This window comes from Malaya genurostris, chromosome 2 (assembly GCF_030247185.1).
Source record: "Malaya genurostris strain Urasoe2022 chromosome 2, Malgen_1.1, whole genome shotgun sequence".
Taxonomy (NCBI): Eukaryota; Metazoa; Arthropoda; class Insecta; order Diptera; family Culicidae; genus Malaya; species Malaya genurostris.
Window position 1 is genome coordinate 114379360 of NC_080571.1, and position 16359 is coordinate 114395718.

Below are 16359 nucleotides of genomic sequence, written 5' to 3' on the forward strand. Positions count from 1 at the left end.
ATTAAATAATACCAAAAATACTAATTATAAGAATAATTTAAGTAATAATCCTTGCATCAACAGTGAGCCTAATCAACTCTCTGTTTATTCAACGGAAACTCCTAGCAAACTAAGAAACTTATTGAAAATGCGGTGTTTTTTCGAAAACAACCACATTATAATTGATACATATCAAGGAATACAAAAACAAAAACCGATGCATCGTGTAATTACAGAAATGAGAGACATCAGACAAACACTCGTGTTTGCAATCTCCAAATATGAAGAAGAAATGAGAAAATTAAAAGTTAGCAGAGTAGCAATCTCTTGCAATGATAAAATATTTGAAATGGTACCTATGGAAATGTTTAAAGGTCTCGTCCTAAAAACAATTAAAACATCAGTTTATTAGCAAACCTCAGGAAATACAAACAATATTAAAGAATCACCATGAATTACCAACAGGAGGACACATCGGACAAAACAGATTGTACCTCAAATTATATATCTCTTAATGGAAATGGAAATTTATGAAAAGTTCAATTGCTAATTTCATCAAGGCCTATGAAATTTGCAAAAAGAACAAAATTATTAAACATACAAAAGAAAAATTACAAATTACTAATACACCTAACAAACCATATGAAGTAGTGGCAATCGATACTGTTGGACCATTACCCAAAACAATCCACAATAATAGATACGCTGTAAGCATACAGTGTGAACTAACCAAATACGTTGTTATTATACCTATTCCAACCAAAGAAGCTAACATCGTAGCTAAAGCGTTAGTAGAAAATTTCATTTTAACTTACGGTAAATTTCTTGAGTTAAAAACCGACAGAGGAACCGAATATAAAAACGAGGTTCTAGAACAAATTTGCAAATTGTTAAAAATTAAACAAACCTTTTCGACAGCTTATCATCCTCAGACAATTGGTTCCTTGGAAAGAAATCACAGATGCCTCAACGAGTTTCTGCGATTTTTTATCAACGAACATCAATCTGAATGGGATGATTGGTTACAATACTGTGCATTTTCATATAACACAGCACCACACTCAGAACATGGGTATACACCCTACGAACTAGTTTTCGGCGTAAAAGCAAGACTACCACAAGAAATTTATCCAGACAAAATTGAACCGATATATAATTTCGACATGTACAATAAAGAATTACAATACCGACTACACAAATCACACGACATAGCAAACAAACATTTAATACACCAAAAAGAATTCAGAAAATCAACAACAGATCACCTGTGCAATCCGATAGAAATACAATTGAACGACATAGTGTATCTACAAAACGAAAATAGACGCAAACTAGATCCATTTTATATTGGTCCATTTAAAGTTACACAACTTCAAGATTCAAATTGTGAAATACAAAATTTACAGTCAAAAGAAAAAAACCATTGTTCACAAAAATAGACTCATCAAAGCATAAAATACAAAATTGTAACATCAAACTTTTAGAATTAAGATTCAGATACCGAGCTTAACACCACGTAAAACAAAAAAAAAAGAGAGAAAAATCAAAAAAATAATTGCCGTGGGCGTAAGTGAAGTTTTACTCAGCTTCTCTGAGAAAAACTGTAAAATTCGGTTATTTTAGCTATAAGAAAACTCTGTAATATACATTAAAATTGTTAGGGAGTTCGAACGCAACGGTAAACTAATCCCATAAAGCACTACAGAATGATTTCCCTTCGTTACATCATTCTTCCAAAAGGGGGATGATGTAATATGAGCATGTAACAATCTGTAATATGAGCATGTAAATCTCCTCACACATTTCAGACCATGTAAAATATTCAAGATTAAATCTTTCCCACACTTCAGACCACACGCACTTGACAAATTTCCATAAAACACGTACTCGTCAAATTTCCACTTGACACCATGTCATGAAACCCAGAAACCCACTTGAAATATAAACTTCACCTACATAAAGCAATTAAAAATGTCAGCACTTACTTCGACTCAACGAAAACACCGCGTTCATACGACAACAATAAATAAGGAAACATCAGCGTCAAATATCACCCAAAACAAAACAGTTATGTCATTTCCCGTTTCTCCACGTTCCACACCTCTCTCAAACAAGTGCCATACGACATGACCTAGAATAACAGTAACCCAGGAAAACACACTGACTCGAACCGACACTCACGAGAGTTAAACCTGACTACTCTCAACCTCCCCTTTCTGTATCACACTCACACACTTGTCTAGAAACATTACTCACTCTCTCCTACTCAAATACAATACAATGACCGAGACATGTCATTGGTTAAATCAGATTTACGCTGCGCGTTCTAACTACCCCCCCCCCCCCCCCCCCCCGGATTTTTAACAGGATAGGATAGGATATAAATAGGAGAGGATAGGATATAAATAAGTAATTGATTTAAGTAAATAACGCCATTCGTTTAAACTTGAAGACATGTGGTTCTTATTAAAAGAGAAACCAGTGGTAACCTTCTCACAAACGAACGTGAGGTGATCGACAGGTGGAAACTGTACTATGACGAGCATCTGAATGGCGAAGCACAAGATACAGAGAACGGCACAGGAATCAACAGGTGCACGCTCAGCCGACGACAGATTCCCAGCACCTGATCTGTCGGAGATAAGTGAGGAGATCGGCAACAACAAAGCCGCGGGCAATGACCAGTTACCAGGCGAGCTACTCAAACATGGAGGAAAGGCACTGACTAGAGCGCTGCAGTGGATGATTTCTAGGATTTTCGAGGAGGAGATTCTACCGCAGGATTGGATGGATGGAGTTGTATGTGTCGTCTACAAAAAGGACGATAAGCTGAATTGTTGCAATTACCGCGCAATCACATTGCTGAACGCCGCCTACAAGGTACTCTCCCAAATCCTTTGCCGTCGTCTATCCCCAATAGCTAAGAAATTCGTAGGGCCGTAACAAGCGGGATTAACTAGAGCCCGCGCCACTACGGATCCCATATTCGCGATAAGACAAGTACTCCAGAAATGTCGTGAATACAACGTACCCACGCATCACCTATTCATTGACTTCAAAGCGGCATACGACACAATCGATCGAGAACAGCTATGGCAGATAATGCACGAATACGGTTTTCCGGATAAACTGACACGATTGGTCAAAGCAACGATGGATAGAGTGATGTGCTTCGCTGACGATGTTGATATTGTGACACGTAACCTTGAGAAGATGACAGAAACCTACATCGGACTGAAAGCTGAAGCTAGGCGTATCGGACTGGCCATAAATGCGTCAAAAACAAAATACATGAGAGGAAGAGGCTCTAGAGAAGAAACACTACGCCTCCCACCACGAATATTGATAGACGGAGACGATATCGAGGTGGTTGACTAGTTCGTGTATTTGGGTTCACTGGTGACCGCCGAGTCCCGGGTTGGCAGTTCAATGCATAGAACGCTGGTCTCACAAGCCAGTTGTCGTATGTTCGAGCTACGACCTGGAAGGATTCTTAGTGTCAGTAGAATCCATAGTACTACAATGATTCTGTACACTAAGAATCAGCTGCGAAGTCTGTTGAAACAGAAAGGCCAAATTCCACAAAAGGAATGTAATGCCAAGACTTTGCTTAGACCGGTTGTTCTCTATGGCCACGACCAAGAGTGTTTTTGAAAGAAAGATGATGAGAACCATCTATGGCGGAGTGCAGATGGAAAACGGAACGTATTCTTGATACAGCAAAGGACACCCCAGGCCTATAGCTGTTAAAATCGGAAAAAAAATTAAATAATTCTACTATCCAATTCAAATTTTGTCGGAAGGAATTTTGTTTGGATTTTATATGCTTTGAAAATAAAATGTTAACTAGTAGCATGATAACGGCAATATAGCGAACATAATAAACTTCGAATACAATTACTTCGATTAACAATATATTCACACACAGAAAGAAATTATGAATTTTACATGTAACATAATTCTACAAACGATACAATTCATAACTACTTAACTTCTCAAATGACGCAATATTCCATTCGTACAGAAATTTACTGGCTCCGAGTGTAATTTGCTGAGAGAGGCTGTATGAATTTATATGCACGATTTACCAGCCAAGCAGATATGTGCTTCTGTGGCGCAGTCGACTAACTGATGTGCTTTGTGATCTAATGTTTTTCGGTACAGGTCGCGTTGTTGCTGTCGATCTTTTGATTTTTATTTCATTCGTTTTAAAGCCATGTAATTTTCAAATCACACAATTTTTCATCTTCTTGAATATAAATTTGTGTAAAATATGACGCTCCATTTTATGTGCATCTGATAAGATGTAAAATCACAAGAATTTTTCAAACTGTGCAACTTTTATTGATGTATTTTCTTTCACGGGTAGTATAGAAACAAATTGGACAGAAATGAGTTCCACAAAAAGTCTTAAACTTGCATTCATTTACAAGATTTTTTTCCAATGCCCAGAAATATATATAGAGCTGTTAAAACAACTCATATTCTCAAGTAGGGTTATTTTTGACAGTGAAATAAATAACTATTCGACTGTCAGATTCTAACCAAAAGCTGAAATAATGCACGAAAAGGTTCACAGCCTAAATCTTATTTATACTAAGAGTTTAACCTAATTTAACATAGTTGAATACACTTCTAAAAATACCTGGGCCCTCCCAGAATGCCCAAGTCGCAATACGCTACTAGTTCTGATACCACCAATTCCAAATTATGTTGCAACAAGATGTTTGTTAGTCACTTTTGTCACAGTCACAATATTTTGTTAGTCACTTGTAGAAACTGCGCTTTTTGTGTCACGCAAGTGGTTAGATGTTAGTAACAATCACTCAAATTTCTTGCTGCAAGCTAGTCACAAATAAGATAATGTAACAAAAATTGTTATAAGGGTGGTTTAAAAACATCTGTCAATGTAAAAATAGAGGAATAAAAGAGAACTAACCTGCCATAAAACCCACATGTATGATTTTTTTTTCGTTTTGTCTTCGAATAATCAACTGCTTTAGAACTGCTTAGTAAATTTCCCTCAAATGCAAAGGATCGGAAGCCAAATGTTAGATTAAAAATCATGCATGAAAAATATTCCATCGTTCTGCACAGTATGAGCTTTCACACAAAACAGAATCTATAAACATAGGTTCTGTAACATTTTTTTTGTTCAGTCAACGCCTGCCTTTATGCAGAGCGGATGGGTGAAATACTCGCTTTTCCATTCGCTTGATAAAAAGTCAACTGCTCATTTGACAGTGCTCAGTATCGAACCGAATGGCGCTTGTTGTGGTTCGATAATACCGCAAAGAAGGTTGTTTGTGCGCACCAGCAGGTGGTGAAGTAGGGGTTCTAATGGTTCATTTATCGTTTACCTCGCACGACCAGCATTGATTTTCAATGTGTGTGTTTGCATATAAGAAAATCGCTCAAACAGTATTAGAATCAATATCGAGCGAGCTTAACTCGGCGCCGCTCGGTCATGTCGTAGAAGATTGATTGTACATTTTTAATGCATTGTGAACGGTTATGTCTTGTACAGAATCCTATAAATTTTTTATTCAAATAATTTCTGACACTAATTTGAGCTAAATTTTCAAACTATTTCATTCCGATTGAATTGAGTAGTTCACAAAAGAATGCCTCATTGTTTACGTCACATATTCGACAGCATTTCTCAATCAACATCTGATTGTTTCAGCAATAATACATTTGAACGTGATCATAGGTCGCCCTCTTGAAAAGTTATGCGTATGAAAAAATGACTTGTCGATTACGTCACTTGTACGATTATATCTTTGAATCTTGCAGTGTCAGTCATTCGATCCTCGAACTCGAACGAGTCTATAGTTATTGAGAAAATTAATTTAGTCGTTTACCTTACTAATACCATTATATCACCAGAACAGTAAGTGATAGCCATTTGAACTTCAAAGCAATTGATTGAAACAATAGTAGTTTTGAACGAGCCTAACCTTGTAGAAATGGGTTCAGCCATCTTCGAGAAATTTGAGCGTTAAACCAAGTTTACTTGTCTTGATAATTTGTGTATTACGCACATTTTATATGGTACATAAAAAAATTTAATAATTTTACAGGTGACACAAATCTACCAACGAGAAAATTCATAACTACTCACGGAATGACCGAAATTAGCTCTGCGCCAACTTCGTATTACTGTTTTTGAATTAATTGATTTTATCAATAAAATTTCCAAAATAACTAAAAAATTAGTTAAAATTGAGAGTTTACTTTGCTGAAATAAACTCTTATTTTTAGAGAATGAGTTTAGTTGGCGAATATCCTATACACAAACCAGCAATATTTCAATCCAACACGAAATTCTCATTGACAACTAATTTCGTTATTAATATCAGAAATTTTGTTTCTATTTATCTATCACCATCATTACTGAAGGACAGCACAAAGAACACAAAAATGAAATTGGTTTAATTAACAAGTTTATTAGCCAAAAACCCATGAGAAGTGTCAAAGCAAAACAATCCATTAAAGGCTAAAAAGGACAATCTTATTGAAACTGCTTGCAAATTGTTTAGATGTTTTTCGCATGTGTTACGATATATCCATAAATAAATATCTACACCGATGTGTGAAAATGACGTAAACTGTTAGTGGAAAGTGTATTTATTCAGAATTTGTGCGCATTTTTTGTATCTTCTAACATTCCGGGCTACGCCGTCCGGTGTACTACTTGTATTCGGTTTTTGTTTTCCGAGTGCCCAAAGTTTTCAGTGAGAGAGTCGATTTCGCGAAGTCGAATGAAGAAATTTTAGATTAAGAAGAAAAATTTTCAAAAAGAAGTTTATGTTTCATTTATGTCTTTTTCTCTAAAACAAAATCGTATTTATACCTGCCAACATAGAAAAGGCAACCGCGAGTGAAATTTTTCGGTAGTAGTGTGCCATCTAGTGGCTAGTAGTCATTACGGTGTTAACGTTTTTTCAGTGACAGAGCGCCATATAGCTGCAAATTGCAGAAACCAATTCAACCATTTATGTTGGCTGAAAACAACGTTTTATTTCTCTAATTCAACTAAAAAATTAGTTGAATGGATATGAAGTGTGCCTTAGCTAAGAGATGACAGCACGTTTAATGAGCGAATTCAACTAAAACTATAGCCATTTCAACAAATATTTTATTATTATTAAGGGAACTAGATTTAGAAAATTTAAATTAGCAAAAGTAAGATTTTATTAGTTGTCTCAAAAAATAACTAACTAAAATCAGAAAATCAACTAATTTTTTCGCCAAAATGATGATTTCGGTCTTTCCGTGCTTGAATTTGCAAATGACGCAATATTCCACTTGTACAGAATTTTAAAGGCTCCGAGTATAATTCGCACTCGTCTAGCAAGTGCAACTGTATGAATTTATATGCACCATTTACCAACCAAGGTGATATGTGCTTCTGTGGTTCAGTCAATTAACGGACTTGCTTTGTGTTCTAATGTTTCTCGGTTCAAGTCGCACACTAGCTATCGTTCCTTTGTTTTTCATTTCATTCGATTTCAAGCCATGTATTTTTCAAATCACACAATTTTACATGTTCTTGGACATAATTTTGGGTGAAATACGACGCTCCATTTATGTGCATCTTATAAGACGTAAGATTACAAGAATTTTTCGAACTGTGTACACACTTGAAAATTTTTACATATTATTAGATGCACATAAGTGGAGCGTCGCAGTTCACGCAAATTTACGTGGAAGAACATTTAATATTGTGTCTAAAACTCCATGGCATGAAATTCATTGAAATAAAAATAAAGAATTTTGTAGCAACCCACCGCGACTTGAACCGAGAATCATTTTATCGCTCCGTCTGATAATCGACTGAGCCACAGAAGCATGCATCTGCTTGGCCGTGGGTGAAAAATCAGTTTTTATCCATTTTTGAAGGAAAATCGCTTACATTTTAGAAATATAAATTTTAATTCCCTACTAAAAAAGTTAGCTACACTGCTCCAATGCATTTGTGTCAGATCGCGCTACACAAAATAAACGAAACTAAATCTTTTCTGTTAAAAAAGCAGTTTTCCGGATAAATTAATAGTTTAACGACAACCTTTCATATCCATTACCTTTCGCGTGCTAAATTAAAGGTTCCTTTTGTGGAATTACTAATATTATGTATGTGAAAACTTTATTTCGCAGTAGTTTCTGAAAGAGAAAATCCATATAGGAATGCGTTCGTTGCTAATCAAATGTTGTTGTGTTACAGTTAAGTTAGTAACTTAAGGTTCATGAGGGGTTTGTGTTAAGCGTGCACGAAACACTCTGCATTAAAACAGAGACAATAGTAAATTACTCGCTTGAAGAGCGAAACGGTACAGATGATTATTTTGAGTACACCGGCCGGACGGAGGGAAAAAATGACAAGTCAGTTGTTTGGGTCAACACGCACGCGGTGGACGTGTCGTTCGGGCACAGACCCGTCGGTGAGTAAATAGAAGGAGAGACCGCGTGGAACCCTTCTTGGCCCCCGGAGTGATTGAAACCGTTTAGTCCGGAGAGAGGTCGGTCTCTGCCAATAATCGTCACCCGGAGAAATCCGTGTTCGTGCGTCGCACGCTTGCGAAACGGAACGAGGTGGAGAGGTAAAGTAAAACAAGCCGTGCACTCACCTTTTCCAGCAGATCGCCGTTCTTGCGAGTCACCAATCCGGGTTGCTTTTCGGTCGCCTCGATGATCTCCGCCTCGGCAAATGTGGAGCACGTAAGCAGTCAATCAACGGTCGTCACAATGCCAAAGTTGTTCCGAGATCGCCGCGCAGCAGGCCGGAGGACCTCTTGGGAGTCACCAATCTACCTTTCCTTATTGTTCAATTGTTCCTTTCTGCGAGGGTTCAATCCCACTGACTGGCGATGTAGTTTTACTCCAGCCTGACCGTCTGCTCTCTCCTTCAACTACCGTCGTCCTCCCCAATGAATAAAGGACTCCTCCTGGAGATTCGCGAAGTTCCGCCCGAAGTATCACACAGGGTAAGGGCGATGGACCACTCCACTCGTGACTCTTCCGCCGTGCTGTCGGGCTTCCGTGGAATTGATTCGCCTCCCGAAATCTCCACCTCGTTCCGTTTCGCAAGCGTGCGACGCACGAACACAGATTTCTCCGGGTGACGATTATTGGCAGAGACCGACCTCTCTCCGGACTAAACGGTTTCAATCACTCCGGGGGCCAAGAAGGGTCCCACGCGGTCTCTCCTTCTATTTACTCACCGACGGGTCTGTGTCCGAACGACACGTCCACCGCGTGCGTGTTCACCCAAACAACTGACTTGTCATTTTTTCCCTCCGTCCGGCCGGTGTACTCAAAATAATCATCTATACCGTTTCGCTCTTCAAGCGAGTAATTTACTATTGTCTCTGTTTTAATGCAGAGTGTTTCGTGCACGCTTAACACAAGCCCCTCATGAACCTTAAGTTACTAACTTAACTGTAACAATGTGTTAGTGGAAGTAAACTGAAACTGAAAAAGAAATATCTCGATCAGTTTTCAGAAAAAAGGTTAATTTTTAGACAAAGATTTTTGCTTTTCTTGAATTGAAATTTAAGGCAGAATGAACTAATTTGTTTATTTTTCAACCATATAGAAAATTTATTGATTAAAATCAGGAAAATAAGCGCCGGAATTTGTTTCTACATACACATTGTTTACATTACTCATACGTTTGCAAAGTGTCTTGCTCGTCAAGAAAAAAATGCGTTTTGTCGGTAATGTCACTTATACCACTTTATCTCCGGAATCAGAATTGCAGCCATTTGATCTTCGAACTTGATCAGTGGCTTAATAATTACTTTCAAACGAGTTTAACCTTGTTAAAATCGATTTAGCCATTTCTCAGAAAATTGAACGATAAAAAATAGCGCGTTTTGTAGGTCAGAAATCTCAGTCTAACAGTAGAATCTAATCTCTGAGAAAATTGAGTGGTAAGTAAACAACACGTTCTGTCGATTACGTCACTTATACTATTATATCTTTGGAACCAAAGTTACAGTCATTTTATCTTACAACTTGATCATTGGCCTAACTTTCTAAGGAGCCTAAGTTGGAATCGTTTCAGCCATCTACGAGAAAATTGTGCGGTTAAGAAAATTGTTAAAAACTGCACACACATACAGGCATCGTGATCGTGTTTTCTTTGTTTCTTGTTTCATCTAATTGCAAGTCATTTCATTACTGCTAATTTGAAGGAATAAAAAAAATCAATTTGTTTTGCTTTCGAACTTTGTCGGATTAGTTACATAGAGGAAAGGTGGGTGATAGTGCGCGGTACATATTAGTGCGAATCTTTTCTGAGCTCCTGGTAATGTTCACCACAATTTTCTTGCAACAAGCATTGAGATTTTGTCCTATTAGTTTCATTGGCAACATTCCACCTTCCCTATTTTTTCATATTTTCATTATTAAATATATATTATTTTTTTGGTTTAGTAACAGTTATTCAAACCAAACGAAACGAAACATCGAGTATTCCGAGTATTATAGAAAATTCATTGTGCGCATAATTGTTTACCACAACGCACCGTTACCTTACCCATTAGGAACGAAACACGACCATTTTTTGGCTTTCATGTTGGTAAGCAACCTAATACTTGTGACGTTTCATTTAAGGATATTGTAAAGCAAGGTTTTAAGTTTCCGTAGACGTGTCTACGATCTTGAAAAAAGTAATATTTTTTTGTGATACTTAAAAAAGCTTAGGTCCGCACTAATCGCCACCTCTCCCCTACATAATTATTTTTCATTCTTTATTACTAAAATGCACAAAATTCATCAATATGACTGCTAAATTTCACTAATTTCGGATAAACAGAATATCATACCTGACACGTTCAAGTTCTTATGGAAAAATTGATTGAAAATTTTATAAACAACAAGTAATAAAATTTCCTACAAACGTATCAAATTTGCCAAATTTATTAATGGGTTGATTACAAGGAATATATATGAACTCCAGCAGAAACAAGCCAAAGTGATGCCACAATGTGTTTGTAATTAATAAAATACTCACTTTGCGTAACCCCCGTGACCACAACTGAAATTATTTGCTAGAAAACTCATGGATCCAATCTCCCGCATAATTTAATGGATCACGTACCTTTAATTAGTAAAACACTTGTTAAAATACGCTCTCATTACCCAGCAGGTATCCAACTGACGCATGTTATCCCGAGAACTGTGGTGTCAAACAATTCCACTCGTAAAAATCACACAAACACGCCACTTTGACATCACTGAGCAGCTGATTTATTACCTCTTACCTACTACTTGGCCCATTTCACTTTCGCTTCCACGGTTTTCACCAGAATCTCCCGAAGCCATTGCGGTCCGCGATCCACCCCAACTACGATTGGGGAAGGTTTGGATAACTGCCGGACCTGACTGAACCGCCTGTTTGTGACAGTCCTCTGAGCCGTGATGGGAACGCTCATAATTATAAAAGCACACACTCCCGCATGTGTTGTTCGCTGTAGGTACGCAGTAATCGCCTTTTGCCATGGGGGTGCCCATTTCCAGTTCCAGACAATTGAGACCGATACTATCAACGGTCTTTTGAAATTATCATATAAATTGCGAAAGCCTTTTCATTCGATCAAAATTATAAATAGAGCTCCGTGCTGCTTCCGCTCGTTTGCATCAGCAAACAATGTAGGAATGATGTGTCAATATTTAAGTGACTTGCAGGTCTTTCCGGTAGAGTGTGGTTGCACAACCGGGCGGATGTACTAATATTTTTCACAATATTTTTTTTCCAAATTGTATGTCGCTCACATTCATTCTCGACATAGGTTTTAAAAGTTCATTTTTCATTCTGTTTATTCAATTTGATATTTTAATGTTTTTATCAGGGCTGACTTTGTCCTCGAAACAATTATTATTAACCAGATTTATACTGACGCGGTTCGAATTGCACTAGAGAAATTCAGCACCTTAGGGCATGTTCAGGCCAAGAGTGTTCCAGCTCCAGATGAATAATTAACGCCAGTATTAAAACTCTAATTTAGAAATAATAACAAAAAACCTGATTTAATCCACCTAGTGGTGTAATGGCGGTTCAATACATAGGACGCTGGTCTTACAAGCCAGTTGTCGTATGTTAGAGCCCCGACCTGGAAGGATTCGTAGTGTCAGTAGGATCCATAGTACTAGCCATGCAATGATTCTGTACACTAAGAATCGGCTGCGAAGTCTGTTGAAACAGAAAGGTCAAATTCCACAAAAGGAATGTAATGCCAGGACTTTGCTTTTTTGGTTTAATGATGCCTTTCTCGTATAACTCATGTTTTCAATTACATTATTAAGGGACTCTTCAAAAAAAAATTCTTTGAATATTGAATAAGAACAAAAAAATATCGCTCTATAAGACAGGTTGCAATTTCATACACACTACCCTTCCGGATCCAGGAACTATGATCCGGTTTATCAAAAGACAACGTATGTGGTCATAAACTAACCATACCTGCCTAATTGAAAAATTAAACGACTATTTAAATATGTATGGGTCAGCTCATGAAAATGAAATGTTTATACTTATTAGCTTGTAATTCCAGAACCGGAAGTCGTATCCGGATGAAACTCGGTAGGACTATATGGAATTGTAAGATCTATCATTTGAATTTAAGTTAATCAAATCGGATAAGCGGTCTCCGAGAAAATCGATTGTACTTTTGAAGCTCATTTTTCACATTTTACCCCGGTTCTCACGAACCGAGAGTCCGGGTAAACTTCAATAGAAACCAAAAAATCTTTCATTTCAATAGAAGTTTGTGAGATTCTGAGAGCATGAGTAACATAGCGAAAATTCTTTTCTCCAAAAATCGTAAAGCTTGCTTCAGATAGAATTGGAACAAAGACAATCGCCTGTATTTCAGTTATTTATGATTGAATTCAAGATCTTTTTTTATACAAATGTAGCGTTTTCTTCATACTTTTAAGAAAAAATACGGATAAAATTATTCGTCACGGTTTCGAAGAAATTCTCGAATTTTACTGTAACACGGCTCATTAGGCGGTGCACACCTTCTTCGTCCATCATTCTAGCTATCTTATTCCACCAGGTCGTCATCTGATTGATGTATTTGACAACCTTTCCCTTTGCCTTGAGTCTACTCTTCATGATTGCCCAGTATTTCTCAATAGAGCGGAACTGGGGACAGTTTTTCGGAACAAACTGGACTCCTTTCTCTGCATACCATTCTTTTTTTTTTTTTTTAATAACATATTTTAAGGCACATTGCGTTAAGCTATAAGATGCCGAGGGCATATGTTTTAACTACTTAAACTAGATTTTTTTTTTATTTTCACATCATATGAGCTTTGGGAGATCTAGTCTTCAACGGGTGGTCGGCAGTGGCTGGCTGGATCTTGTACGCTGGAGTAAACTGGCACGACGTTGGTACGTATCACTGTTGGTCGCATCTTTTCGTTCGTGTGGGTCCGCGGAAAACACCCCCGACTACGGGGAGCCGGCTGATGGCCCGCATAATCATCGACTTGAGCGGCTCTCCGTGGTGGTGAATTTTGTGGAAGAGAAGGAAAGAAACAGAGAGAAGTTTATGTTGTTGAAAAAGGTGGTAAGGGAGCGAAACTACTTAGGTCAGCGATAAGATCTAATTAGTTGACATCGAGATGGTGAAGAGACGGGGACAGGGGAGCAAAAAATTAGTGACAGCAGAAAGATCTTGTTAGTTTTTCGATGAAGATGGTGGACAGACGACATTTGGGGAGGTTCGAGCGGATGTTAGGTACGAGGTTGAAGGAGGATGTTGTGGAACCCTTCAGCAGATCAGACTTGTAAGTTAATGTTCTTTATGAACTGATATAAGAGCAGCATATAGGGAAGGTCTCGATGGGCCAACACGTCTCGTACTGGGACCATGGGTGATATACCTCGGGCCCGAAGGGAGTCAATTAGCTGTGATCTGGCGCCACAATACTCGGTACATACCCAGACAACATGTTCAATGTCGTGATAACCCTTATCGCATGTGCAGAGACCATTCTCCACAAGCCCGATACGCCGGAGGTGCGTATCCAAGGTGTTATGATTAGACATGAGCCGGGACATCACACGAATGAAATCCCGACCCACATTCATCCCTCTGAACCAAGGTTTCGTCGATACCTTTGGGATAATGGAGTGTAACCATCGTCCCAGTTCCCCATTACTCCATGAAGTTTGCCAACTTTCGAGCGTCCTTTGACGAGATACACTGAAAAATTCGTTGAAGCAAATTGGTCTTTCATAAATTTCACCTTCTAATGCGCCCACTTTAGCCAATGAGTCTGCCTTTTCATTTCCCGGAATGGAACAATGTGATGGGACCCAGACTAAGGATATTAAATAAGACCGACCAGATAAAGTTCTCAAGTGTTCCCGTATTTTCCCCAGGAAATATGGGGGATACTTTCCTGGCTTCATTGCCCGGAGAGCTTCTATTGAGCTTAGACTGTCCGTGACAATGAAGTAATGGTCTTTGGGCAAGGTTTCAATGATCTCGAGGGTGTAATGAATAGCAGCTAATTCTGCGACGTAAACTGAAGCCGGATCACTGAGTTTGTAAGAAGCGGTGATGTTTTGATTGAAGATGCCGAAGCCTGTGGACCTGTTGATGTTTGATCCGTCAGTGTAAAACATCTTTTCACAGTTGACTCTTCTAAATTTATTATAAAAAATATTAGGGACCACTTGAGGGCGTACGTGATCCGGAATTCCACGAATCTCTTCTCTCATGGAAGTGTCGAAAATCACAGTAGAATCAGAAGTATCCAAGAAATGAGCACGGTTGGGAACAAACGAAGAAGGGTTAATATTCTGAGCCATGTAATCAAAATACAAGGACATAAAACGGGTCTGAGAATTGAGCTCGACAAGCCTTTCGAAGTTTTCAATCACCATCGGATTCAAAATATCGCATCGGATTAGCAATCGATATGAGAGATCCCAAAATCGATTTTTCAACGGTAAGACGCCCGCAAGCACTTCGAGACTCATCGTATGAGTCGACTGCATGCAACCTAAGGCAATACGCAAACAACGATACTGAATTCTTTCCAGTTTAATGAAATGGGTGTTCGCGGCGGATCGGAAGCAAAAGCATCCATATTCCATTACGGACAATATCGTTGTTTGGTACAGCCTAATCAGGTCTCCTGGGTGGGCACCCCACCAAGTACCGGTTATTGTACGGAGAAAGTTGATTCTCTGCTGGCATTTCTGTTTCAGATACCTAACATGACATCCCCAGGTGCCTTTGGAGTCGAACCAGACCCCGAGATATTTAAATGTGAAGACCTGAGCTATGTTTTCACCCCCTAGTTGAAGCTGTAGTTGTGCTGGTTCTCGCTTCCTTGAAAATACAACCAGCTCAGTTTTCTCCGTAGAGAACTCGATACCCATCTGAAGAGCCCATGTTGACAAGTTATCGAGGGTATCTTGTAATGGTCCTTGAAGATCGGCTGCTTTGGGTCCTGTAATAGACACAACGCTGTCGTCGGCAAGTTGTCTTAGCGTGCAAGATGTATTGATACATTCATCAATGTTGTTTACGTAAAATTGTATAAAAGGGGGCTTAAGCATGAGCCCTGAGGAAGACCCATGTAACTGAATCGTATTGTCGACAAATCACCATGCGCGAAATACATGTATTTCTCGGACAATAGATTATACAAAAAGTTATTCAAAATTGGTGAAAGACCATGCTGATGCAACTTCTCAGATAGGATGTTTATTGAAACTGAGTCAAAAGCCCCCTTGATGTCTAAGAAAACTGATGCCATTTGTTCTTTACGAGCAAATGTCATTTGAATTTCTGTTGAGAGCAACGCAAGACAATCGTTCGTTCCTTTGCCCCTGCGGAAACCAAATTGTGTATCTGAAAGTAAGCCATTAGTCTCGACCCAATTGTCTAGACGAAACAGAATCATTTTTTCGAACAATTTCCGGATACAAGAAAGCATGGCAATCGGCCGATACGAATTGTGATCGGAGGCTGGTTTTCCTGGTTTTTGAATGGCGATAACTCTTACTTGTCTCCAGTCATGTGGGACAATATTATCCTCAAGAAGCCTGTTGAATAAATTCAATAAGCGTCTTTTAGCAGAGTCAGGCAAATTTTTCAACAAGTTGAATTTAATTTTGTCTAACCCCGGAGCTTTATTGTTACACGACAAGAGCGCAAGTGAGAACTCTACCATCGAAAAAGGTGTTTCGTTTCTGTTTGATGAGGCGACGCGCATGATCGTCTGTTCCGGAACAGAGTCAGGACATACTTTTTTAGCGAAATCGAATATCCAGCGGTTAGAATATTCCTCGCTTTCGTTCATGGTGTTTTTGTTGCGCATTCGTCGGGCTGTGTTCCAAAGAGTGCT